The sequence below is a fragment of the Triturus cristatus genome, chromosome 7 (assembly GCF_964204655.1).
Source record: "Triturus cristatus chromosome 7, aTriCri1.1, whole genome shotgun sequence".
Taxonomy (NCBI): Eukaryota; Metazoa; Chordata; class Amphibia; order Caudata; family Salamandridae; genus Triturus; species Triturus cristatus.
Window position 1 is genome coordinate 1,260,880,306 of NC_140590.1, and position 27,898 is coordinate 1,260,908,203.

Below are 27,898 nucleotides of genomic sequence, written 5' to 3' on the forward strand. Positions count from 1 at the left end.
AATTAAGTTGTCGTAAAAAAAGAAGTCATAATTCAAGCACATTTCGTAATTATATTTCGTACAAAAAATACCAGCTAAAAAACCCGACTAGGGGCAAGAAATCCAACCAAATGGTCCACTCCCTGGCTGCTCATAGGCTGTATGCATTCACTATATGCACGTGTGCCCTGAACAAACAGGCAGTCGGTGCAGTTAGTGCAAACTGCTCGTTACGTGTCTGTGTGTCTCCGGATGCACACACTGGGTGTGCGCTACATGCCTCACTGAATGCGCTGAATTCACTCACCGAATGCGCCCTGAGTGCATTCATTCACTCACTAGATCTGTGCCTCACTGGATATGCGTGTGCACTGAACAATTAAGCAACACATGCAATTGATGCAAATGGTTCGCTGAATGTCCATGTGTGCTCCGCGTGCACTTACTGGATGTGCGGTGTATGCACTCACTGCATGTGCGCTGTATTCACTTCCTGGATGTGCGTGTGCGATGCTCAAAGAGGAAACTAAGTGCTGTGCTAATAGTCCACCCCTTGCCCGTTTTTCCTCTGCCGTCATTGGCAGAATGTGTATGTGCACTGCACAAACACGCACCAGCATGCAGTTCAATGGGCCTGCTCACAGCCTTTGTGTGCGCAGTATGCATTCACTGGTTATTTGTACTGAAAGGATTTAACTGTGTGTGGTGAGAGGGTTAAGTTCCATCTTTGTGTGTTTTGTATCCACATACTGAATGCAGTGTGTGCACTGCACACTAAATACATCAAGCATTGAAAATGCAACAGGTCTCGCCTTTCGTTAAGTTAAAGGCATTTGCTTTGCTAATGGTATTGTATAGCAAAGCAAATGGCTTTAACTTAATAAAAGGCGAGACCTATTGAATTTTTAATTCCTGTTTTAATTTATTGGCAAAACCAAGGGTACGCATCATCATCTAAATATAGACAAGATATATTTCAACTGGTTTTAGGATACCTCCATTCCCAAAAGTTTGGTTGCATTGTACAGGCCGGAATAAACAGAATATGGGTAATAAACGTCCCCTTCTCGGGACTACTCGACGGGACTTATATGTTTACCACATCACAAGACACTTCCATTTATTTTCCGTGATAATATATTTCTCGGCTGTTTATTAACGGTGTATGTGGTGATATTTAACGCAACGCATCACCCCTGTAAAATGTTAACCCAGTCCAAGTGTATTCTTTGTATTTTGGGATATGTACAAGTCCCAGAATCCAAATACAGAAACGTAGACTGAGGCAGCACATCATGTAGGAGGAGGGAAACGCAGCAGTTCTAGCGCATCGATTTTGATAAAATGCATGTTACTAAATTCTAGCATTAGCTCATCCCCACTCAACAAGCTCTGTGTCAGCATTGTTTGAGGCTTGGGTGTAATAATTGGGTCTCCTGACTGGAAAACAATTACGAATTTCCCATGATAATTTCCGTAAAAAAAAAAAAATAATAATTTGTGTTATTGTTAACTCCTTTTTAGGTCTCGACTCTAGATGGTGCGCATGCGCTGCCTCGAACCGATGCTGAACATCCTTTGACTCTGGGCGAATCACTTAAAATCCCCATGCCCTCACGTAACGCAACTGGTGCTATGTAAAACTCAGTTGAAAAATAAATCAGTTCTATGTTGAGATGTTCCTGCTACAATTAACATTTATATCTGTAAAGTGCGCAGCTGCTCCTTGAGGCCAGATCTGCGCTAGATCGAATATTTAGAACGCATCCTAAATGTGATGTCCGCATTATTGTTGCTTGAAGAAGGGGCTTTGATTTCAGGGCGTGGTCGTCGTATGTTTATTATTGCTTGCTGAGTCCATCTCCTCATTTTAGTTTTGCTGCAAATAAAGTTTCTAATGCGATTGTGGTGGGGCTAATGCCGTCTGCTTCACGAGGACTGTAGAATCTCTAATTACGATCGTATTTTGCACACCTACAGGCATGGTGCAAATGGAAACTGCAAAGAAGTTACCATTTTACGTTTTTTTCCCATGTTTCGCGCTCGATTATCTCCAGAGATGAAAAGAGTGTTTAATTTGCAATTTTATGCGCACACGCTGTTCAGGTTTTGTTTATTTGTATATGCATACTTACATGTCATATCTGGACTCATACGCATTGCTAATGCAATCATATGATTTCATATAGCATCGTTTAAAACCTTTCTGGCCTCACTGTGCTTTACGGCCTGTAATTATAAACAAAAACACAACCGCTATTGTAAAAGTTGCGCAGTTATTGTGGTGGTGCAGAAAAGAAGGGCACGTGTTGCTGTGCATATCTTGCTTGTTTTTGCAGTAAACCCTCATCAACCAATAGGAGTCTGAGTGGGTGAGGATGGGGTAAGGGTCTCAACAGTGTGATGTCAGAGGTCAAATAGTGCGTGATACCCCTGATGCTCTGTGCCAAAGTTGCTTCATCGGCCAAACCTGGGGGGCTTGGAAACGGGTTATAGACCAGTTTGGTAGTAAACGGCATATATCTATAAAGACTTCCTGGCCGCACACCAGCTCTCATCCCTGGCGACCCCTGTTATATGAGTGTACCCGGGTTGTCTCCAGGCAAAGTCCGGAGGTGCAGCAGATATGGCATGCTGCGCGTGGGTGACACACCTGGGCTCCGCATCACCAGGGAGTGCCCAGGGGGCACCCCTTCGTGATCCCCTTGGGTCTGTGGCCTTGGGGACCTGGGCTCAGCTCCTGTGCAGCTCTGCACTGAATGCGGTGGGCAGCGTCTGCCTGTCCTGTGCCATGTACTCCATGCCTAGCATGGACACTACTGCAAAAGGGGTCAGGGCATCAGCACCGCAGCAACCTGCCACCACCAGAGTCTCCAAACATGACATTCCTTCTTGCTAAAGATGCCACATGTGCCCCAGGTCAAACCTGTTGTCCCCGCTCACCACAGAGGTCAAGGGCTCGGCATTCCGGTGGGTATTCACTTAACTACTGGAAAGTGTTCATATTCATCCTCCCTGGTGCAATTTATCTTTTGTTAAATAATTGTAATCCAACACTTTAGTCCTGTTGAGGAGAAGCAGGACTACATCTCCCAGAGAGCATTGCGTTATTAAATGAATGGTAACGTGGGGCCCTCTGGTAAACACACTTAAAGTTGCTCCAGCCCGGAGTTCTGCTCCAGGTAGCATTGTGGAAGTAAGCAGATCACTTGGGCTACTGTGGCGTTCCCTACTCGAAGCCATTTGCATTGTGTCTCTCTGGTCTCGCCCCCCCCCCCCCCCACTCCCATGCTTGGACCCTTTTGTTAAATGGTCCTTCCCGGTTCAGCTCTGTTGGCCTCAACCTCTGTGTCCCCGTTGTGTCACATGGTTGACCAAGCACAGCTTGGCAGCAACTGGTCAATAAAATCTTCCAAAGAAGTCATGGTCATTTGAGGAGTGAACTTTTCAAGTCTGTGCTCTGGGGAGGGCCAGCACTTCCAACAAGGCAGGTACGGAGCCAGCCGTACCGCGCCACATAGTGGGGGTGACAATAATTATATGTGACTTATAAATGTGACTTGTTTGGTGTTCGAGGAGCGCACCGTAGGTAAAATAATGTTTTAGTTAAAGCACTGAAAGTCCCCACACCATTCCCGTTTTCACCATTCCACTCCAAAGCCACCTCGGAGTTGCTGGTTTCTGCGACACTACCTCCTGCAGTGTCACTCATAGAGGCTTTGCTTTTTGTCGCCTCAACAGGATTAGCTGCACCTCGAGGCTTCTGAAGCTGGAATCTCCATTCAATAACTCTTCGGATGCTGGCAAGCGGCGGATTAGCACTCCCCCCTCCGCCGTTCGAGCAAGGAGGACATGCATCCAGCTCACAAGTGCGGGGGTGTGGGCTGCCAAGTAGCCACTTGACATCCTCTGCTGACACGCTGGCAAATTGATCAAGCACAAATGGTGTCCTGATCGCTTCCTGCTCTGAAGACATTTCAAAATTAGTAACAGTCACGGGCGGGTAGGGGTGGTGGGGTGGAAATGGGGTCGTCGCGGTGGGAGTGGGTGGGGGGAGGCAGGGGGAGGGAGCGCGGCAGCGTGGTGAAGGACAGGGGAGTGAGCGCGGCAGCGTGGTGAACGCGCTATTTAGACAAGATGGCGTTGGACTGTCCACAGTCCGTAGGGACACGTGCATGCTGTCTGCATTGGACAGATGGCAAGAGCAGCCATCTTTGTCCATGAAGGCACGTGCATGCAAGCGTTGAGGAGAATTGATTCCAAAAGGTCCTCTCCCTGGCGAGGCAGCGCATGCGCTGCTTTCGCCAGGCGAGACCTAAAAAGGCAAACTGTGCAGTCTTGCCTGTGGGCGCAATATAAATAGTCACTGTCTGTTTGTCTGCACAAGTAACTGCAGCGAATGATGGATCCGCGTGCGTGTGCTGCACGGATCGCTTGTGCACGGGTACAGTCAAGGACTAGTGAATGCACTACCCTGGACTTATTACCGATGCGTATATACTACACACTTTGTGTGGGCAATATTCTCAGTGCCTAATGTGCACACACTGGACCTGCAGCTTGTGTGTGCACTGTGCACACTACCTGTCCATACCCTGTGCACCCAGCCTGTACGTGCACTGTATTCGCTGCCTACTTTAGACAATGGGCTCCAGCCTGCACACAGGAAGCGGCAGCAGTGGATTTAACAGCAACCCTGCACCCCTTCAAAGCCACCGCCCCCACTGAATGGTTATCAATATCCTCCATGATTTGTATGTGTGCTGAAGGGGGGGGGGTCTCAAGGCCCAAACGATGCGGTTGGAGGGACTGGGCCTGGAGGATGACGAGGGGAAAAACTCCAGCTATTGTTAGTGATGTGACCTCTCCCGAGCAAAGAGCTCAAAGCCGGCACCTCGGCTACAGTGGAGGGCGGACTGGGAGGTCCCCCACTCGCACCAAGGTGGTCAAGAGCCCCTGTGCAAGCAAGGAAAATACACTTTTGGCCCCTGTTTGTGTGGTGAAATAAAGACATTATAAGGGCTGAATGGGCCCTTTAGCTTCTGGGACTCGGTGCCACTGCACCCGCTGCATCGCTGATTGTTACGGCATGAATGACCAGAGATGTTCTCACAATGTACAGGCAGAGAGAGGCCCCAGGACACACACCGCTCACAGGCATAGAGAGAGAGAGCCTAAGACACACTGCTCACAGGCAGAGAGAGAGATCCCAAGGCACACACCACTCACAGGAAGAGAGAGAGATCCCAAGGCACACAGCACTCACAGGAAGAGAGAGAGAGATCCCAAGGCACACACCACTCACAGACAGAGAGGAAGATCCCGAGGCACACACCACTCACAGGAAGAGAGAGAGATCCCAAGACACACACCACTCACAGGAAAAGAGAAAGAGAGATCCCAAGGCACACACCACTCACAGGCAGAGAGAGAGATCCCAAGGCACACACCACTCACAGGCAGAGAGAAAGAGAGATCCCAAGACACACACCACTCACAGCCAGAGAGAGAGATCCCAAGGCACACACCACTCACAGGAGAGAGAGAGAGAGAGAGAGAGAGAGAGAGAAAGAGTGGCTGTTCATAGATCAATAGGCTTAGTTGTCCCTCCTTAGTACCGCCTTGTCTCATTTTGTAACCTCCGAGCTCTATTTTCTTAAATAGCTTTGTCCTGTCTGCTGTTGCAGGCACGACACGCGCTCTCCTACGCTCTTTAATTTTTTTGAACGTACAAACACATTTGCAATGCAATAGGTCTCGCATTTGGAAGAGTTTAAGCTGTTGGCATTGTAAATGCCACATTCCAATGCCTTTTATTTATCTGTGTTAAAAGCAACACATAAATAAAAGGCATTGTCATTTACAATGCCAATAGCTCAAATTCTCGTAAATGCGAGACCTTTTGCATTGCAAATGCTTGTTTTTAGAGGGGACCGGAGGAGAACTAGGCAGCAAATTGCTTCTAACTACTCTTTTTTTATTTATTAATCCATTTTGCATTGGTATATAAAACAAATGATTCCCGGCATCATTTTGTAGGCATTCATGTGTTATGACACCATTGCGACCTTTTTTTTTGCTCTTTTTTTTTTTAAAGGCCATACTCAACAGCATCACCAAAGACCTCTGGAAAAGCCAAAAAATCCGAAAGGCGAGATCTATAGCTGTGCCATTGTTTGTTTTCTGCTGTCACATGTTGGGCTTGAGTCTGGGCAGGAATCTTCAAGTGGACTTCTCAAAATAAATACATCTTCACTTTGACAGAATCCTGGGTACCTGGTTTACTTGAGCCCCTGCCAATAATCTCTTGCAGGAACAACTGAAAGCAACCACCAAGTGACGACAAATGTTCAATATGCGCAGATTCTGAAAGAGGTAAATAAAAAAAAAAAGATTATTAATTGACATGAAAATTCATGATGAAATACAAAGTTTGACTTGTTTTTATCCACACGTCTGTAATCAGGGGGCATATGTATCAAACGATTTTGTATTCGCAAACGCTGCGAATCGCAAAAAAACAGCGTTTGCGAATACAAAATCGCAAAAGGAGATGTATGAGGCATTTCAGCCTCGCAATATTAAGGAATCGCTAAATTTGCGATTTCTTAAGTTTGCGTAAGCATTTAAGAAATCGCAAATTGCGATTTCTTAAATGCAATGTAACACGCACCCAAGTTGTGCGATTTCTCCTCAAGAAATCGCAAATTACCACCAACTTCAAGTTGGTGGTAAATTGTGATTTCTTTGAAATATGCACTTTTTTGCATATTTCAAAGTGCCATGTGGTGCACATACATGTCCTTAGGGCATGTATGTGCGCCATATGTGCACAAATGCTGATTTCAGGGGTGCATCAGGGTGTCATCATGACACCCTTGCACCTTAGAAAATATTCTCAATTTGCGATTAGCAAATAGCGATTCGCAAATTGAGAAGGACTTCCCATTCATTGCTATGGGCCTCCTGGCCCATAGGAATGAATGGGAAGGTATTCCTTAATTGCGATTTCGCAATTTGCTAATCGCAATTAAGGAATTTTAAGAAATCGCAAAATTTGTGCGATTTTTTAAATACATCCCGTTTTGCAATTCTCAAATAGCGATTCTCAAAATATCGCTATTTGAGAATCGCAAATGGAGATGTTGATACATATGCCCCCAGGTCTCTTCTAATAGTCTCCTACGGATCTCTCAGTGATATTTGACAGATATTAATTACAATGACGCAACATTTATAATACACATTGGACCTTGCGCTCTCGACACAATAGATTGATATGTGACACAAAACGAGCGAAAATGACAGCATCCATCGACTATTATTATTGCATTGCAGCAACAGCATTGTGTTGCTGATGTAAAAGAGAAACCGCTGAAAGTCTGAGCAAAGCGAGTTTTTCTGTGGCTGGATCATACATACAGAGATGTGTTCTGGAGGGTGTACCTTGAGTGTGACACTGATCTAAGGCACTGTCTGCTTGCCCACTTTTTTCACCATCTCACAATGCTACATATTTAGATTGCATAGGTAAGCCATTTTAAGTAGGAGTGTGGCAAACTACATCATTTCCGCATGGAGTAGCAAACAAACACGACAATTCGCAATTTCTAGGTGTTTGTGCCACAAAAAGCTGAAGATTTCCCCGTAGCATTGAGCAAGTCTTGTTAAGTTTTTGGGGTTGAGGTGTTTACGGAAGGAGATAACTATACAGTATTAATTTTCCCTAGTGGTCGTCTCTCGAAATCCCCCCTCACCTGGCCCCACCGCTCTTACCTGCAGTGGCTGCGGCCGTACAGTACACAAGGAGGTAATGACTTAGGGGCACATGTACGAAAGCATTTTTGCTGTCGCAAACGTTACCAAGCGCAAAAATGCTTTTTCATGGCTACAGAGCACAATTGGTGATGATACCGAATGGCAATTTGTGTTCAGCGATTTGGAATTTGGAAGGGGTGTGCTTAGGGCGTCCCTTCCAAATACCAAATTGCAGTGGTATGTATGAATGTTTTGCGACCAAATTACGGTTGTAAAACATTCATTTTTTACCTCAAGGGTGGTGGTAACTATTCATAAATGGAAAGGGGTCCCAACAAGACCCCTTCCCCTTTGTGAATGCTGAAACCAACATATATTTTTGTAAACTTGTTTTTATTAGCATTTAATATATTTCTCACAATGCAATTCTCAATATTGCTATTTACCTGCGCTTACTGCATTATATCACATCAGTTCAGCCAGTGGTCATTGACCGATATATGGTGTCTATTACTGTCTATTGCATAGTATGACAAAGTCAGCATCCGGAGCATTGCATGTGACTTCCAGTGCAGAGTGTAAGGCAAGGCTTTGCGTCTATGTCCGGCGTCTTCCATATACCACTTTGCATCACGGTGTTTAATGGAGCGGTCGCCGAACCACCACTGCTCAGGGCTGGACTCTAGCGCAGTAGGGCATAGCCCTAGCGGCACAGTATTCGAGTTTGCTAGTGAGAATCACAATTGTAACTGAGAACAGTATATCCATCATAAAAAACAAAGAAGAAAAAAGGGGGCGAAAAGTGGGATAGATAAGGAGGGAGAGAGAGCGGAGAGTATGGCGGGGGGTGGGGACGTGAGGGAGGCTAGCGCTGCCAAGGTTGTGGACTGCAAAAACGCTAACACTATGGTGGCTAGAGCTGCTAGTGATCTCTAAGGGCATGCGGGCAAGGATCAGCATCAATTATGACGAAGGGAGGGTGGAGATCTCAGGGTTTGAGGGGGCTAGGGCAGCCCAGTGTACAATTAAGGATGGTCTGACTGTGGGCGTTCTGAGACTACCTGCGTCTGGAGGGAATATTGCAACTTCAAAGAGGCGTAGGGCCCTCAACCTCGGGGGTTTAAGTCTGGCATGTTCCAGTCGTCATAGGTGATCCACCAGTGGGCTCCACAATTAAGTAAACTTAGTGTCTTGGGTTTGAAGGTGCGCTGTGAATAATTCCATTGAAACTGTGTGCTACAGGTGAGTGAACCATACGTTGATCGGTGGCTTCTCTGCTTTTTTCCAATAAAGAGCAATGGTTTGTTTGGCAGCCCCCAGCATGTGTAGGCTGAGATGCCGATTGCGTCGGCTCATGGCACGCAGGTACACCGGCCGGAGTCCCAAGACAATTGTAAGCGGATTCTCAAGGAGCGGGTAACCTAATACCAGTCTATTATGACTGAGAACTTCCTTCCAAAAGATGGTCAAGAGTGGGCACGTCCACCAGATATGGAGGAAGTCCCCCGGAGCACCAGTATAACGCCAACATAGGGATGAGGTGGTGGGAAACATTTTATGTAATTGCGGGAGGTATAGTACAATTGCGTCATGACTGTATAGGCAGACTCCTGTTGGGGAACGGTACGGAGGACCTTCGGGATGTCATGCCATAAATGTACCCAATGGGTGGGCATAATATCAGTGTCAGAAACTGACTGCCACCACTGCTGATAGGGGTGTGGAGCGGTTCGCTGTGAGTGTTGGAGAACGTGATATGTGCAAGATATTAATCCCCTAGAGTTATCGAATGACCGTACCAACCGCACGAACGAGGTGAGGGGCAGAGTAGCCGCTCTTGTCAGAGAAGATACCTGTACCCAGTGTCGGAGTTGAATATACTGAAACCGTGCCCCCTCGGGTAAGTGGAAGTCCTGTTTACATTGCTCAAAGGATTTGAAAGTATCCCCTATGAATAGGTCCCATATTGTCCTGCATCCCCCTTCTGTCCAGTCCGAGAAGTAAGGCGGGTGAAGGGCCAGTGGGAAGTGAGAGTTGCGAGCAATGGGAGTGTGGGGGGACGGAAAGGATGTGAGGTCTGTGCACACTGCTACTTTATCCCATATCTCAAGAACAGTCTTGGTAGGGACTGCGAGGTAAGCACTATGGGAGCGTGCCTCTTGCGAGAGCCATGTCAAGTCCCAGATGGAGCGACATGTCACTGCTTGGTCCATATGGAACCAGACCATTTCGCTCTCCCACGCCATCCATTCTGAAATGAAACTGAGGTGCGACGCCCAGTAATATTCCAGCAGGTTGGGGCAAGCCAACCCTCCTCTGTCTCGCGGAAGCATGAGTATTTTGTTAGAGAAACGCAGCTTTTTCCCTCACCATATAAACGCATTGAACTCCTGCTGGAGGCCCTGAATTTGGTGCTTCGGAATGGGCGTGGGTAGCGTCTGGAAAAGATAGAGTATCTTTGGAAGGATCAACATTTTGATTGTGTTCAGGCGTCCCAGCCAGGAAAGTGATAGGGGTCCACGCTCTTAAGTCAGCTATACCGGCGGTTTTGCACTCCTGCCAATTTGCTTGGGACCATGTGGCGAGGGTAGAGGTCAGATTGAGCCCCAGATAACAAATGGAGCGAGATGCCCATTGATAGGGAACAAGAGATTGTAGTGCAGAAACCTCTTCCGCGGGGATCGTGAGGTTAAGAGCCCATGACTTCATATAGTTAATTTTAAGCCCCGAAACCCGTTCAAACAATTGGAGCAACGTATGCAAGGCAGGTAGTGAAGCCCATGGGTTGACAAGGTATTCTGTGCTCATTAGCGCGTATTTGGACTCGCGTGTCTAGCGCTGTTGAAGGCGCGCTCTGCCCACAATATATTTTTAAATTTCCCGCATTCTGTATTTGCGTTTATTTAATTTATTTTCCCCTGTTTTTATCGTTGGGGGGGTCGCCCTTTTACCTGCACTATAATCTGTTGTCTCACCGCTGTTAGAGCGGGTCCTGTCCTAGGGGATTGATTACCGGGGAGAATTGGCGGCCATATTGGGACTGGGAGCTGTGGTGACGCTTTCTGGGTGCCATCTTTAGCGTCCTAGCGGTGCTGCCTATGCGCTGCCACCCTATTTAAGGCGGTTCTTCAAGGGGGTCAGCCTTGACAAGGTATTCTGTGCTCATTAGCGCGTATTTGGACTCGCGTGTCTAGCGCTGTTGAAGGCACGCTCTGCCCACAATATATTTTTAAATTTCCCGCGTTCTGTATTTGCGTTTATTTAATTTATTTTCCCCTGTTTTTATCGTTGGGGGGTCGCCCTTTTACCTGCACTATAATCTGTTGTCTCACCGCTGTTAGAGCGGGTCCTGTCCTAGGGGATTGATTACCGGGGAGAATTGGCGGCCATATTGGGACTGGGAGCTGTGGTGACGCTTTCTGGGCGCCATCTTTATCGTCCTAGCGGTGCTGCCTATACGCTGCCACCCTATTTAAGCCAGTCCCTCAAGCGTGCAGCGGTGACGCGCAGAGGGAGCACCTTACCTGTGCCTGAGTCGTGCCAGAGTCCTGCCCGTCTGCGCTCGTCCGCGCCGAGTCAGGGCTCGATCAGGGCTCCAGAACTCGTTTACGTTGGTGCTGTGACAGGAGTGAATACGAATGTATTCGCGAACGGAGCTGCTTAGCTATCGCGAGTCTACGCGCTGTACTCAGGCACGGCTACACCCTCTCTCTGGTCCTTTTCAATGCCAGGAGTGTGCTTTTGGGCTTACATCTCCCGCTTTTATTCCTGCCCATAGGATAGCCCCTCCTGAGTGCTTAGACTGTCTAGTTCCACCGCCAGTAAAATTACAGGCCCCTTATGAGTTTAAGGTTTGTCATCTTAATGTGAGATCGTTGGTCAAACATCATCTGGATATTCACACCCTACTCATGGAGGAAAGTCCTGACATTCTTTTTATGTCGGAGACATGGCTGCATGAGGAAGCTTTGGCTGCGGTCAATTTATCTCTTCCCTCTGACTATGCGATATACACACATAACCGTAACTCGCGAGGTGGCGGTATTGCTGCCGCTGTCAAATCCTGTTACTCATGCCTATGGACGGTCTTGGATATAGTTGGCTGTGAAAGTGCCCATTTTCGTATCTCTGTTAGTCCGCATTTTACCTTCTCTGGACTACTAATCTATCGGCCACTGGGGCCGGATGCTGCTTTTAGATCTGCTCTTCCTGAAGTTGTCAGCGCTCTAGTTTTAAGGGCTGCATTATTGGTGATTTAAACCTTCACCTTGATGCTTCCCTTTCTCCTGCGGCAAGCAGCATCCTTGCCGATATGGAAGTTCTCCAGCTACCCCAGCTGGTTAAACATTGCACTCATATTCTAGACCCTATTTTCACCAATTTAACTATGGTGAAAGTGTTGCCCCCCTGGCCTATGGCCTGGACTGATCATCATCTCATAGAGTTGCACCTTTGGATCGAGGACTCTCCTTTTAGAGCAGCCACGCCTGTGTCCCTCAGACGCCCGTGGAAAAAACTGAAGTTAGCCGACTTTCATCGGCTTCTTAGTTCATATCCTCTGGGCCCCTTTACCGATGCTGAGACGGGCAAGGATCTCTTCTGCAGCTGGCTGACTGGAGCCTTAGACTGCCTGATCCCAATGACCGAGAGTAAGCGCCGTCGCGCTGGACCCAGTCCCTGGTATGATGACTCACTTCGGCTCTTAAGGAAATTGTGTAAACAAGCAGAAAGAGCCTGGCGTAAGTCATATTTATCTGATAAAAAACTATTGTATCTTGCCGGGATAAAAACATATCACAGAGCGGTCTGTAAAGCCTGTGCCGCCTACTTCTCTCGTGAAATTAATATTAGCACCAATCCTACTAAATTAATATTTAAGTTGCTTAAGGATCTCACAGCCAGTAGAGCTCCAGTCACAGACATTTGCTCTGCCACTCATTGTGAGGGCCTGGCAGCCTTTTTTGTGGAAAAGGTGGAGGCCATTTACCGTTCTTTTCCTGGCCCATCTGCACCTTTGGAGGAGCTGGATTCTGGCCCGAAGACAACTATGTCTTTGCGCTTTTTTCCTGAGCTTTCTGTGGAAGAATTTAATAAAATCGTGGCGAAAGTTAAATCAGGTTCTCATATGGATCCTCTACGACCTGCCCAATTCAGAGAATCTGCGACACTTTGTTTACCGCCTTTATGCAATCTTGTCAATTTATCTCTGATGTCAGGCTCTGTTCCTGACAGGTGGAAACAAGCGTAGGTGATGCCTATTTTAAAAAAACCTGCTTTGGATCCTTTAAGATTTGAGAACTATCGTCCCATCTCCCTCCTTCCTTGGGTGGCAAAACCGACCGAGGCCCATGTTAATACCATTCTATGTGACCATCTCCACTCTGCTAATATCTTAGATCCTTCTCAGAATGGTTTTCGATCTGGCCATAGCACTGAGACCGCGCTTCTTTCCATGGTTGAGTACCTACGAACTTTGGTGGACTCTGGTCAAACGGCGGCTTTAGTGCTTCTAGATCTCAGTGCCGCGTTCGACACCGTCTCACACGCAATCTTACTACAGCGTTTGGGTGAGGCTGGTGTCGATCACGTGGCACTCGAATGGTTTTGATCGTTCCTATCTGGCCGTACATTTAGGGTTGTCACCCCTCCCTTCCAGTCCAAACCCTATTCTATCACACAGGGTGTTCCACAGGGGTCGGCTCTCAGCCCCACACTTTTCAATATCTATGTGCAGCCGCTGGCTGCTGTCGCCAAGCACTGTAATCTGACTATGGTGTCTTATGCTGACGACACGAAGCTGGCGGTTGCACTAAGTGGGGCGTCTGAGCCAAAGGCCACCAAGTTCCGTGAGGGAATCAGGTCAGTGGCCTGTTGGATGACAGATAATTGCTTGCAACTGAATGCAAAAAAAAACGAGGTGCTTATTGTTGGCAAGCAGAGCCATTTGTAGGGTGATCATTGATCACCGAGGTGAAAAATCTAGGGATTTGGCTAGACTCCAAACTTAGCTTTGTCTCTCATACTAAGAAAATCGCTGCCATGTGCTTTGGGATTCTTCGTAGGCTTAGACCAACTTTCAAATTCTTTGATGCCCCAACCAGACAGCTTATTGTACAAGCTACTATCTTGTCTCGGTTAGCTTATGCGAGTTCTCTTTTGCTCGGAGCTAATCAGGCCGAACTTTCTAGACTCCAACGCGTCCAAAACGCTGCCGCCATCTATGGACTTCACTGGCTCCCTGTTTCTCAGGGGATTAAGTTTAAGTCTCTCTGCCTTTCGTTTAAAATTCTCAAGCACTCTTCCCCTCAGATTCTGGAACATCTTATTTCGCCACATGTACCATCGCGGTCCTTAAGATCGTCAGGGCTTCACCTGGCTACAGTTCCTCGTTTTAAGAGGGTTAGGGTCGGTGGCCGCTCTTTCAGTGTGCTTGCTGCCAAGCTCTGGAATTCACTCCCTGCCCATATTCGCGCCATTGATGAACTTCTGATTTTTAGGAAGGCCGTTAAAACCTTCCTTTTTCCCCTGGATGCCTAGCACTGTCATGGCTTGTCCATTGGTTTGCTTGTGTGCCGGTTTCCTGTTCAAGGAGCGCCGCGACGCCCCTTTGCTGGGGCAGCTGTGCGCTATATAAATCCGGCTAACATAACATAACATAACGTTTGACAGAGTGAGGAGGAGGTCATCCGCAAACAAAGCTATTTTGTGGTCCCGACCCCCGGGGCTTGATGGATCATGATGGCCAGAGGTTCCACCACAAGGGCAAACAGGAGAGGGGATAAGGGACATCCCTGCCTGGTTCCCCTGTGGATGGAAATGGGTTGTGTGAGTTGGCTGTTGACCCGCACCCGAGCAAGTGGGAAGATATAAGGAGCCATGATAATGGTGATCATTTGCGGGCCTAACCCTATTTTCTGCAGGACAGCCCAGAGAAATACCCAGTCTACCCGGTCGAATGCTTTCTCAACATCGAGCGATAACAAGCAGGCGGGTATTTTCTAATGGTGGGCCTTCCCCACTAAGTGTGCAATGCGTCGTACGTTGTCTGCCCCTTGGCGTTGGTGAATAAAGCCCACCTGGTCTGGTTCTATAAGGCCCGGGAGGTGCGTGCTGAGGCGTTAAGCTTGTATTTTAGTGTACATTTTAAGATCTGTATTTAGAAGTGCGATGGGGCGAAATGAGGAGGATCTTTCCCGGGCTTGGGGAATAGGGCAATTTCAGCCATAGCCATGTCCGTGGAAGGACCCACCTTATCCGAAAAAGAGTTGAAGAGGCGGAGTATGTAAGATTGAAGTAGTGGTGAAAAGGTGCGATAGAACGAGACAGGTAAGCCATCTGGGCCCCGGAGTTTTGCCAAGGGGTGACATCTTTTAGGGCGCCGGCAAGCTCCTCCGAAGTGATAGGTTCTTCCAGTAGTTGGGAGTGATACTCGCTAATCGGGGACCACTCACTGGCCTCTAAGGCAGCCCAGACCTGGTCTGGGTCAGACGACTCCCTGGTATAGAGAGACGAGTAATAATTCTGGAATGCTTGAAGCTTAGCAGCCTCAGTAGTGGCCCAAGTGCTGTCTTCCAATTTAATTTTGGCAATATGTGCCTTGGCTACCCGCGTTCGAAGGTGGCGCGCCAGCACTGTGCCCACCTTGTCCCTCCCATCATAATACCGCTGTCGCAGAGTTAAGAGAGCGTATTCAGCCTTGTTAGTTCTGTGTGCCCGGAGCTGGCCTCGGAGTGTGGCTAAGCACCTCTTGTGTATTGCCAAGGGATGCTCCTGGTCTCATCTCTTGAGCGCCTTAATGTCGCGAGAGTTTGTCCTCAAACAGGCAAGCCTCCCGTGCTCTGGCTTTAGTGATGGACGTGAGGGTGCCGCGAATCGTGGCTTTGAATGCATCCCAGATCACAGGGAGAGGGGTCTTCGGGAGGTCATTGGTCTTAAAATAGGATGTGATAGCCTCTCGAATTTCCGTTGCGTCTACGGGGTCTCTAAGATCATGAAGGGATAACCGCCACTGTGGAGGGCGTTTGGGATGAGAGAAGCGATCATGAGCATGATCAGAGATTGAGATAGCAGACATAGACGCCGACAAGGTGTCTTTAACAAGGGAATGTGAGATGACGAGATCTATACGCGAGTAAGAACGGTGAACATGAGAGTAATAGGAGTAATCGCGTATGTCCGGGGAATGGTATCGCCAGATATCTATAAGGCCTAGCGCAGTTAGTTGTTTCTTTAAGGCCGCTGACATGGCTCCCGTCCCAAGAAAGGAGCCCTCACTATGATCAAGCTTCACTTCCCATGCCAAATTGAAGTCGCCCCCAAAAATGAGACCAGGGTCGTCGTGTGTTATGTGTTCTCGCAACAGCCCTCGCAGGAATGAATCCTGAGCCTGGTTTGGTGCATAGGTGTAACATAACGTGAGGATGCAGTGTCCAATCTTGACCATCACTTTGAGAACTCTACCATCTTTACTATGAACCGTTTTGGAGTCCCCCTGATGGATACCCGCCCGACAGAGGATTGCTACTCCGGCTGACTTGGTGGTGGCAGAGGCCCAGAATTGAAGGGGGCATCAAGGGTGGGCCATACGGGAGATGTCATCGCTTAAAAGGTGGGTTTCTTGCAAGAAGATGATGTCCGGGCTTTGCAATAGGAGATGGCGCCATATCTGGCGACGCTTGTTGGGGGCGTTAAGCCCCTTCACATTGAGGGAAAGGAGTTTCAGGCAAGGTACAGAGGTCATGTTATCAATGGGCCAGGAGTGAGCGCTAGTGTAGGCCATGAGGTGGGAGTGGGAAGTAAGGCAGCCTGTCCACCCCCCGATGGAGTTTCAAGGAGCGCAGAGGCCATAGCGTTCGCTGCGAAGTGCTGTATAGACAAAGGACACCCTGCCCAAAGGGAGTCCCCAGAGTAGTCGGACCTGTCCCCCTGCCAGGGATAGGAGTAGGATAATAAAGAGAAGAGGAGAAGAGAAGAAAAAGGTAAAGTATCTTGAACGTAACAACGGCCAACATCGCCAAAAAAATCTATTCCAATCCGGTGAGAGACCAATCGCAAGGCACAAGCCATCACAGAGATGTCACTCTCCAAGAGTGTGGGGGCGGGTCATAGGTAGTCTCTATCGTCCTCTGGGAGCATGGTCAAGTACTACCGTCGGGACGAGGTTCAGGCACAGAGTAGTCATATCCACAGATTGTCACTAGAGGGTGGAACTCTGGTCTCAATTCTGCAGAGGGCTGATTCTAAGGGGTAGATAAAAACCTAACGGGCAATTGAAAGGGTGTATTGAGCAGTTATTTGGGAGGTGGCTGAGAGCCTGGGGTGAGTGCCCACCCCCCAAGGAACAGATATGCTGTATAATGTCCTGCTTCTCTTGGGACGAAGTGTAGATGCCGTGAGATGAAGGGTGTCTGGAGCAATGAACTGTAGTCCACTGGGGTTTTGCCTGTTTGCGGGCCCTGGGACTCGAGGGTGGTGTGTCCGAGATCTGAAGCAATTGGGCGGCTTCTCGGAAGGACCGCAGTACCCGGCGCTTGGACTCCCACTAGAAAATAAGTGCAAACGGATGACCCCATTGACAGCGGATACCCAGTTCTCGTAGCTTATCTGTTATAGGCCGGAAGTCTCTGCGGCGACGGAGCGTTATGCGTGCAAGATCTTGAAACAGTTGAATGGGGGTACCCTTGAAGGAGAGATCCGGCTTGTTGCGGGCTGTCTTGAGGATGGCTTCCTCCTCTGTAAAAAAGTGTACCAGGATGTCTGGTATGAGGCCCGGTTGTCCAGGAGGGCCTGACACTCGGTGTGCGTGGTCTAAGGCTAGCGGCGATGCATCCTCGTCCCCCCTAATTTCTTGAAACAAGTCTGCCACAAAAGTCATGATATCCGAACCTTCTGCTCCAATAGGGACTCCTCACAAGGGCAGGTTGTTTCGGGCCCCCTATTCTCCAAGTCTTCCTGTTTGACCTGTAACTCGATATGTTGCTCCTCTAGAGTGGCCAGGCATTGCCATAGATGCTCCTGATCCTCCAATCGGGCATCAAGTGTCTTTTCAAGGTCATCCACCCTTCCTCCAAGCTCCACGACATCCCTCCGGACCTCCTTGACGCAGGACTAGACCTCTGTTCTAAGAGATCCGATTTCAGATTTAAGTTTGTGCATGAAGGTGGCCATGAAGGACTGTGTGACAGGTTCAGAGGATCCCCCAGCTGCTGATGCCATGTCCGTTGCTGAGGCGGCACTAGGTTTGTTCCACAGGGCCGTGATGGGTTATCTTTTGGGGCCACAGGGGGTTCCTTCCCAGTCCGCGAGCGAGTCATGTCCCTGCAGGAGTGGCGTCACAAGCAAGATGTCCCCGTTGAGTAGGCACTACACTGACAAGGACTGCCGTATAATCCAGCTGAGAAGGGTGAGTCGAGCTACCCGGACAGGAGGCAAGTGTGGTGCAATCCGACGCAGGCTGTGTGACGCAGAGGCAGCCAAAGATCAAGCCCCCTGAGTCCCCCCAAAGGTTCGACAGGTCTATTAGGAGGATGTAGCGCACAGACAGGTTTGGAAGGAGAAAGGACACAGTTTGTCTGGCAGTTTGTCTGGCACCCCGTGGGCCTCAAGAGCACAAGGTAGCCATATGCAGTGTGCACTCAACAGGATCTGTCTGACGAGATTACTTTGGTCCAGAGGGGAGACAGGGTAGGGTCTCAAGCTCCACCGCACAAAGTCTATAGACCGGGGATGTGGTGGGGGTGGCGCGGGGTGCTCGGAAGTGTCTTAGCCCTTGGGGCGACAATCCAGGTTGTCACGCGGCGAGATAACCCCCAGTGGAGAATGCAGTCCTAAGTCCTAAGTGGCCTGTGTCCCAGGTCCAGCCCAGTAGCAGCCAGTGGCAGTCCCGTACTCCGCTGTGAGGGGTCCAGAGCCTTCTGCAGCGTCAACTGGTGGCTCGAGGGCTCGACCGTGCTCTTAGGAGCCCCGCCAGGGCAGCAGAGATGTCAGCCGGGCCTCTGGAAGAGGCGGGTGACCAAGACATCCAGCCTCGCACGCCAGCCGAGGTGCAGGCCAGTGAAGTCAAGCACCCTACTGTGGTTTTCGCTATTCCCCCGGGGAAGTAACAGGGGCTCACCAAAGTTCAGCAGCAGCCAGGGGGGCTGTGCGCGTCGAGGCCCACTCAGCTTTAGGGCAGGGAGACAGCGGGAGGCAGGCGGCGGCTGGTGGGCTGTTGCTTGATAGAGGGGGTCACACCAAGCGCAGCGGTGTACCAGTTGTGAGAATCCGGTAAATGCAGGATGCCTCTGCCGGAGAGCAAGCAGCGCCAATTCGGCCCCGTGGGGGGTCTGAATCAAGGGAATTAGCAGCGGGATGGGGCGCCGTCCGACGAGACGCTCCCCAGATAGCAATGCCAACGCACCTCAGGCGCTGTACCTCTGGAGTTCTAGTTGCCTTCCTGGCGCTGTTAGTCCCCAGATAGGGGCCGCTGGTCGGGGCCAGGGCTCGCTCAGGGTGCTTCAGGTCCAAGGTGACAAAATGGCGCTCTCTCCCGCCTTTGCAGTGCGGCCTTCTCCGCTGTTCAGCCGACCAGGGTAGGATGACAGGAACGCCGGCGCGGTCCAACCACCACACTCCAGTGCTTCTCTGTTGGCGGCCCCTAGCCTGTGAACATGGGGCTTGTCTTCTCTGGAGCGCATTGGGTCTGTTCGCGCAAGAAGGCGGGCGCGTTCCCTCAGGCCGGGGCTTCCCCTCCGTCACTGTGTTCACCGCTGTCGCCCAATCTGGAGGGTCCCTAGGCCTCCAAACAGCAGCCTGGGCTCTTCCGCTCGTTGATCGCTCCCAACTAAGGCCCCCCCAGGACAGTTGTGCCGCTTAGAAATGCTGATTTAACCGGCGGTGGCCCGGAGCTCTGATGGCGTGCGTCTCACTCCATCTGCAGCGAGACCACGCCCCCCAATATTTTTTTAAGAGCAGGCACTGCCTACTCTTAACAAGCATTTGCAATGCAATAGGTCTCGCATTTGTCAGTTAGAGTTATTGGCGTTGTAAATGACAATCTCTTTTATCTATGTGTTTTTGTTTGCAGTGAAGTAGATGTATGAACAGAGACACAGCTGCAGCACTGCCTATGGGATTTAGAATTTGGAATTACCACTGGGACCAGAGAAGCAGCTGCAGCCCTATCTAGAGGACTTAGAGTGGAGAAGTTACTGACAATTGTGAGAAGTTGGCCTGGTATATGCTGTCCACTAATTAAAGTGGGCCCCTTGCACCAGTCCAAACAACCTGAATGATGTCTGAGGTCAAAGATAACCTTTAGAAAGCTATCCTAGTGGTAGCTGTGGAGAGCAGCCTTCAGGCTTAATCTTGAAGGAATGTAAAGCAGCTTGTTTTACCAGAATATCCCCTTCTACATTGACTAAATGAAAGGAGAACCACATAGTAGTTATATAAAAATATGTATTTATTAATATAACACTCTCTAGTATCCTCTACACGAGGATAGAACACAAAGCACACAATACGAGATCAATAGAACAGTTGTAAGAAGCACAACACACAGTGTGCTCCAGGGGGAAACCATATGCTAAAATAGTCGTATAACAACCACGACTCGGTTCAAGACAACGTCTAGAGCACGTAGAATCTCTGGTACCTCAAGGAACCACCCAAGGTGAGTAGATAGGGACCCCATGGAGGACGGGTGCAGTGTGCTAACACGACAATGGGCTCCGTACAATTCTAAGGGGAAGTCACGGTTACAGTTTTAAAGTTTAAGGACCCTTCTAGGAGGAACTCGAGCAAACCCTTTGAACCGTATGAGGTTAGAGAGCAATCCCACCCATGGATACCGTAGTACCCGAGTTACCTATCCCAGAGGAGCAGGGTGCATAGGTCTGGAGTGGTGTTGGAAAGCGCCTTCGTTCTCAATGGAGGGCAGTGAAGAAGTACTGCTGCTGTGAAGGTAAAAAGGTTCCGGTGGAATCCAAGCCTGGATTCTGGAAGGAAGGAACCTGAAAGCAGAGGGGACAGAGTCTGGGTCACTTCAGAGTGACCAGGGGCTTGGTAGACGAAAGCCCACCGATATCGGGTGCTTCAGGTGCAAAGAAGGGATGCTTGACTCTGCAGCCACAAGGACCAGGAGATGTTGACGATGACCAGGAGCCGGAGGTGAGCTGTCCAACGAAGGATGTCTTGTGATGAGGGGTTGGTGTCTGGCTGGAGCACCAACAAGCCTTGGCAAAAGCAACCCAAGCAGGAAAGTCAAGCAGGTTACGGTGTGGACCAGCAAGGTCCAGGGGACTCAGCAAGCAATAGAGAGTGAGGGCACATCTGGAGCAACCAGGAAAGCCCAACAGAAATCAAGATGACCCTCAGGTCAAATGATAAGGGGTCGCGAGGCGACCTCAAGCAAGATTGCAAAGTACCAGCCCACGCAGAACTTAGTGTGAGGAGGCTGGAGTTCTTTGGTGCAAATACTGCTCAGGGTCAGGACTACAGAGAGTTCAATTCACAAGCTCGGGAATCGCCAACAAGCATATGCAACTGCAAATGCACGGGGTGCACAGGTGTTCGGATTATACAGCCCCCACGAGGGATACTGGCCTCCAACTTGCTGAGAGGGCAGATCAACCTCAGGGACCTTTGAAAACCCACCTTCTGTGTTGCTGAAATCTTCGGAGTCCATAGGAGCTCAGGAGCAGCAGACCGGTCAGTTGCATTAAGGTGTCTGCAAATGCAGAGGAGTGACTCCTTCACTCTAAGGGAGATTCTTCAGTTGTCCTTAGTGCACCACAGGTCCTGCACGGAGCCTGTATGGAGCAGGGGCACAGACAAATCTTTGGACAGAGAGGGAGATGAAGTTGGGCCCAGTCGAAGTCCAGCGAAGTCCAGAGTGTCCAGACGGTTGTAGATCAGTGGTTTCTTCTTGTAGAATCTTGTCCACATAAAATCTAAAGTCTTACAGCCAGGTAAGCCCTTTTGTACCCACTGGAGGGGGTTGGACAGATTCGGGAAATCCTCCTAGGGGAGGGTCAGGACAAAGGGGTGGTTACACCCATGTCCTTTGTCCAGTTGTGCACCAGAGCAGGGGCCAATGGCTCCCAGAAGTGGTTTGAGCTGGACTATGCACAGGGACACCAAATGTGCCCCAAGTGCAGACTTTCAGGCACTCTCATAGTGCACCCACCCAGCCCCAATACACTAAATACTGTCTGGGAGGTGGTCACACCTCCCTGTGACAGGATGCCTATTGTGCTGCCTTCCTCTGCTCGAGCTTGGTTCAGAAGCAGGAGGGCAGAAATGTGTCTCGGGTCGGCAGTATCCATTTTGTGCTGACCAAAACGAGAAGGCTGGCACCGGATAGAACAGTGACCCCGCGAAGCTCATTCAGAAGGGTGGAATCATACCTCCCACACCGGTTACCGGTGTAGAGGTATGATTTCAAGGTGTTTGATACCAAACACAATATGTTTTTTTATGTAGCCGTTTTTGAGATAGCATTTACCGCAAGGTTATAATGCACCTCTACCTATATGTCCAGCTGAGTCACAGACAACCCGGAAGAAAGGTCTCTGAAGGCTGCAGAGAGGCTATGCTCATGCAGGGGCACCCTCTCACTAAAAAGGCCTGCTATAGGGGTGACTTATAAGTTTTAAGTGTAGTGACCTATAGATATAGTGAACCTATATCTAAAGTAAGTAGTGCAAGCACAAGCTTACACAGGTTGCAGTAGCAGACCTGTAGTTTCATTTTACATGTCCTCTCATGGGTGGCATAATACATGCTTCAGCCCATGGGAGGCCTCTGGGGTACCTATGCCTTGGGTACATGGGTACCATATACTAGGGACTGATAAGGCTACCCCAGTATTCTATCTGGAGTGTAACAAAGTACATGTGTAACAATTTAAAGGAGAAAGCAGATAGACTGGGGTCCTGGTTGGCAGGATCCCAGTCAGACTAGTCAAAAACAGTACAACATCAAGCAAAAAGTGGTGGTAACCATAAGAAGCAGATCCTACTTTCCTACAACAGGACCAGAGAAGCAGCTAATAGCACTGATTTGAGGACTAAGAATTCAGCTAGCAGCACTGTATAAAGGACTATGAATGAGGATTTACCAATGGGACCGAGAAGAAGCTAGCAGAAGTGCCTAGAGAACTTAGAATGAGGAATTACCAATGAGACCAGAGAAGCAGCTAGCAGCACTGTCTAGAGGACTTAAAATGAGGAATTACAGACAGGACCAGAGAAGCAGCTAGCAGCACAGTCTAGGGGACTTAAAATGAGGAATTACAGACAGGACCAGAGAAGAAGCTAGCAGCACTACCTTGAGGACTAAAAATGAGGAATTACCACTGGGCTCTGCCATTGTTTAAGTAAGCAGTGGGATGCAGAGACTAGACTGCGCACCCACGGGAAACGAAGTGAAAACGGAAGTGAAGAGAATAAGGCCCTTCCTGCCCTCCGCGCACACGGCAGTGCAGCCGCGACGGAAGAAAGCGAGAGGCAGTAGAAAGTACAAGAGTAAGTGAAATACGTTTACAGGGTTCCAATATTTAAAAGATTAAAATGCATCCACAAGATTAAAATTTAAAAGTAAGGTGCGGGTGAAAATGTGCGCTAAACAAGAATCTAGTAGTCATTAAAGCGAAGCAGCGTCAGTAGACCCTACCGCTGTCCGCTGCGCGTCCTCTCTGCCATTGTTTAAGTAAGCGGTGGGATGCGGAGACTAGACTGCACACCCACCGGAAGCTATGTGAAAACGGAAGTGAACAGGAGAGCCCTTTTCTCCCCTCCGCGCAAACGGCAGTGCAGCCTCGACGGAAGAGAGCGAGAGGCGGAGGAAAGTACAAGAGTAAGTGAAATACGTTTACAGGCTTCCAATATTTAAAAGATTAAAATACATCCAAAAGGTAAACATTTTAAAGTAAGGTGAGGGAGAAAATGCGCGCTAAAACAAGAATCTTGTAGTCATTAAAGCAAAGCAGCGTCAGTAGACCCTACCGCTGTCCATCAGAGAAGCAGGTAGCGGCACTCTCTAGAAGACTTAGAATGAGGAATTGCCAACTGAACCAGAAAAGCTTCTAACAGCACTGCCTTGAGAACTTAAAATGGGGGAGTTACTGATGGGACCAAAAAAGCAGCTAGCAGCACTTTCTAGAGAACTTAGAATGAGGAATTACCACTGGGACCGGAGAAGCAGCTGCAGCACTGTCTAGAGGACTTAGAATAAAGAATTACCGATGAGACCAGAGATGCAGCTAGCAGTACTGCCTAAAGGACTTCAAATATGAGAATTACCGATAGGACCAGAGAAGCAGCTAGCAGCACTGCCTGGAGGACTAAGAATGAGGAATTATCACTGGGAACAGAGGCGCAGATGCAGCACTACCTAGGCAACTAAGAATGGGGAATTACCACTGGGATCAGAGACACAGCTGCAGCGCTGCTTGGAGGACTTAGAATGGAGGAGTTACTGATGGGTCTGGAGAAGCAGCTAGCAGCACTGTCTAGAGAACTAAGAATGAGGAATTACCACTGGGAACAGAGACACAGCAGCAGCACTGTCTAGAGGATTTAGGAAAAGGAATTACCACTGGGACCAGAGAAGCAGCTGCAGCACTGTCTAGAGGACTTAGAATAAGGAATTACCGAAGAGACCAGTGATGCAGCTAGCAGCACTGCCTAAAGGACTTCAAATGTGAGAATTATCGACGGGACCGGAGAAGCAGCTCTCAGCACTGCCTAGAGGACTAAGAATGAAGAATTACCACTGGGAACAGAAGCGCAGTTGCAGCACTACCTAGACAACTAAGAATGGGGAATTACCTCTGGGAACAGAAACACAGCTGCAGCTCTTCTTAGAGGACTTAGAATGGAGGGGTTACCAACGGGGCCAGAGAAGCAGCTAGCAGCACTGTCTGGAGAACTCAGTATGGGGGAATTACTTGATGAGAGCAGAGAAACAGCAAGCAACACTGTCTGGGGGACTAGAATGAGGAATGACCATTGGGAACAGAGACACAGCTTCAGCACTGCTTAGAGGACTTAGAATGGAGGAATTACTGATGGGACCGGAGAAGCAGCTAGCAGCACTGTCTAGAGAACTAAGAATGAGGAATTGCCACTGGGAACAGAGACACAGTGGCAGCACTGTCTAGAGGACTTAAAAAAAGGAATCACCAATGAGACCAGAGAAGCAGGTAGCAGCATTGTCCAGAGGACTTAGAATGAGGAGCTACCAATGGGACGAGAAAATCTGCTAACAGCATGGTCTAGGGATTTAGAATGCAATTAGGAGCCCTGCCTAGAGGACTATGAATGAGGATTCACCAACGGGATCAAGAAGCAGCTAGCAGCAGTGCCTAGAGGACTTAGAATGAGGATGTACCACTGGGAAGAGAGATAGTGCTGCAGCACTGCACAGAGGACTTAAAATGTGGGAATTACTGACAGGACCAGAGAAGCAGCTGCAACATTGTCTAGAGGTCTTAGAATGAGGAATTACCGATGAGACAAGAGAAGCAGAAATGTCTAGAGGACTTAGAATGAGGAATTACTGATGGAACCAGAGAAGCAGCTAGCAGCACTGTCTAGCGAACTAAGAATGAGGAATTACCACTGGGAACAGAGACCAGGCTGCAGGACTGCCCATAAGACCTCAAATGTGGGAATTACAGACAGGACCAGAGAAGCAGCTGTAGCACTGAGTAGAGGATGTAGAATGAGGAATTACAGACAGGACCAGAGAAGCAGTTAGCAGCCCTATCTAGAGGACTTAGAATGAGGAATTACAGACGGGACCAGAGAAGCAGCTAGCAGCTGTACCTAGAGGACTAAGAATGAGGAACTACCACTGTGACCAGAGACACCGCTGCAGCACTGTCTAGAGGATTTTGAATGGGGGAGTTACTGACGGGACCAGAGAAGCAGCTAGCAGCACTGTCTAAGTGGCGAAGAATAAGGAATTACCGACAGGACCAGAGAAGCAGCTAGCAGCACTGACTGCAGGACTAAGAATGAGGAATTACTACTGCAGCACTGCCTAGAGGACTTAAAATGTGGGAGTTACCGATAGGACCAGAGTGGCAGCTAGCAGCTCTGTCTGGAAAACTTAGAAGGAGGCTTTACAAACAGGACCAGAGTAGCAGCTAGAAGCAATATAGTTGTGAAAAATCTTCATAAAAAAAGAGAAAAGAAGAAAAGAAAGACAAGAATCACAACCTTGCTTTTTGGTTATTGTTCTCTGGCATCTCTACATTTTCAATTTTATTTGCTGTCAATACTATTTCTTGCACATTGCATGTTTTAGGGCTAGACATCTGAGGAAATATCTTGCGTGGGTGCTCTTCTGTTAATTGACTATCTGGCTGTGTTCAGTGCGGATAGTCTCTTCTCCATTGCTGTTAGTCGCCTCAGTCTATTGGCATTCTAGTATTCAGCCAGACCACTTTATTTAATGGCTGCTGGCACGAGGATGTGCTGTGGATGCGCAGCTGGTACACCAAAGGTGTGCGATAGGCAAGCCCATCTGCGCCGGTGTGCGCAGACTTTAAAGTGTATTTAAAAAAATGTCATAAAGCTATCTGGAGAGCCTGTGAGAACAGTCTCACAGAAAGGATCAAGCAATTGGCCACTTCATTAATAGAAATTTACAAAATAGTGAATTGCTTTGTAAATTACGACATACCAGAAACAGGGCCTACTGCATCAGCAGACCGCTATGAATCTCTTACGAACCACTTTCTAGAGAAAGTGAAGGACATTTATGACACTTTAACAGAACTTTCAAATTATATGGATAGTAAAGACAACCTCAATTAAATCAGGCTCACCGCTTGATCAAGCTCCGATTGACATTCTGCTGAGAGGGGACAATGTGATGCTTACTGCCCTGACTGATCTGTACAATCTTTGCCTGAAGAACTGTAGCACTCCATAGGAATGGAAACATGCTATCATCCACCCATTACTAAAGAAACATCATTTAGATCCTGAAATGATAAGAAATTACAAACCCATTTATCTACTGCCTTGTGTTAGCAAAATTCTGGAAGAAATTATCTATAGAAATATCATAGCTTATTTGGAAACTAACAATTTTCTTGACCCAACTGTGAGAAGTTGGCATGGTATATGCTGGTCACTAGTTAAAGTGGCCCCCTTGCACCAGTACAATTCGACTCTTATGGTAGATAGGTTTAAGATAACCTTTTAAAGAAAGCTATCCTAGTGGTAGCTGTGGAGAGCAGCCTTCAGGCTAATACTTTAGAGGAATGTAAAGCAGCTTGTTTGACCTTATAATCTCTTGAATTACTAAATGAAAGGACACTACACAGGTATATATGTAAAATATATATGTATTTATTACTAGACACACTCTACTAATCTCTTTATGAGATTAGAAGTCAAGGACATATGCACAAATCAACATTTCACAACAAGTTAAGCACAAATATGGCTGGGGCCCTAGGGGCGTACCACACCATATACTAAAAAAGAGACTTATGAATATCGACTTGCGAGGGGACAAGGCCTAGGGCCTTCAGAAGCGCTGGGGCCTCACTAATCCACCCAAGGCAGGTAAGTAAAGGACCCTCGGGAGACACATGCAGTGTGAGAACACAGCCGCGGATCCCAATTGACTTCAATGGAGCACGTCGCGGTTGGAATTTTAAAGTTTTAGGATACTTCGGGAGAATCTACAAGCAAGTCACTTACAGGGTAAGTAGTTCTAGAGCCAACACACCCAGGAGCACAATAGTGCTGGAGTTACCTCACCCAGGGAAGCCGGGTGCATAGGTGTCTTTTGGTGTCGGGTCGCGGCGTCGTTTTCAATGGGAGCCAAAGAGGACTTGCTGCTTGTGAAGACAGAAGAAGTGTCCGGTGGAATCCAAGGCTGGATTCAGAAGAAGGAAGACCTGAAAGCAGAGGGGATAGTGTTCAAAGTCACTTAGCAGTGACCCGGGGCACCTCATGGGTGCACCAGGAAGTCTGACTAGGGGTCAGGCTAAACATATGTCTATACTATTGCAGAACTTGTCTGCATTCAGTTTGCTGATGGTCAGTGAGGCTGCTTGCCAAAGCAACACCATCTACTGACCCATCAACAAGGTTCTGTGAGAGCAGGTCAGGGAGAGGGTCACTCTCCTCCTCCTGTTCCTCATCAGTTGCTAAGA

At 48.6% G+C, this 27,898-nt stretch overlaps 1 protein-coding gene across 1 annotated transcript in view; it reads right to left on the reverse strand.

Moving 5' to 3' along the window:
• LOC146811775 (uncharacterized) overlaps window positions 1-27,898 on the reverse strand; it is a 227,916-nt gene that overhangs the window by 167,792 nt on the left and 32,226 nt on the right. The window contains exon 2 of the mRNA XM_085614535.1: window positions 6,256-6,345. The gene's annotated coding sequence lies outside the window, so the exon portion shown is untranslated. The remainder of the gene's footprint in view (window positions 1-6,255; window positions 6,346-27,898) is intronic.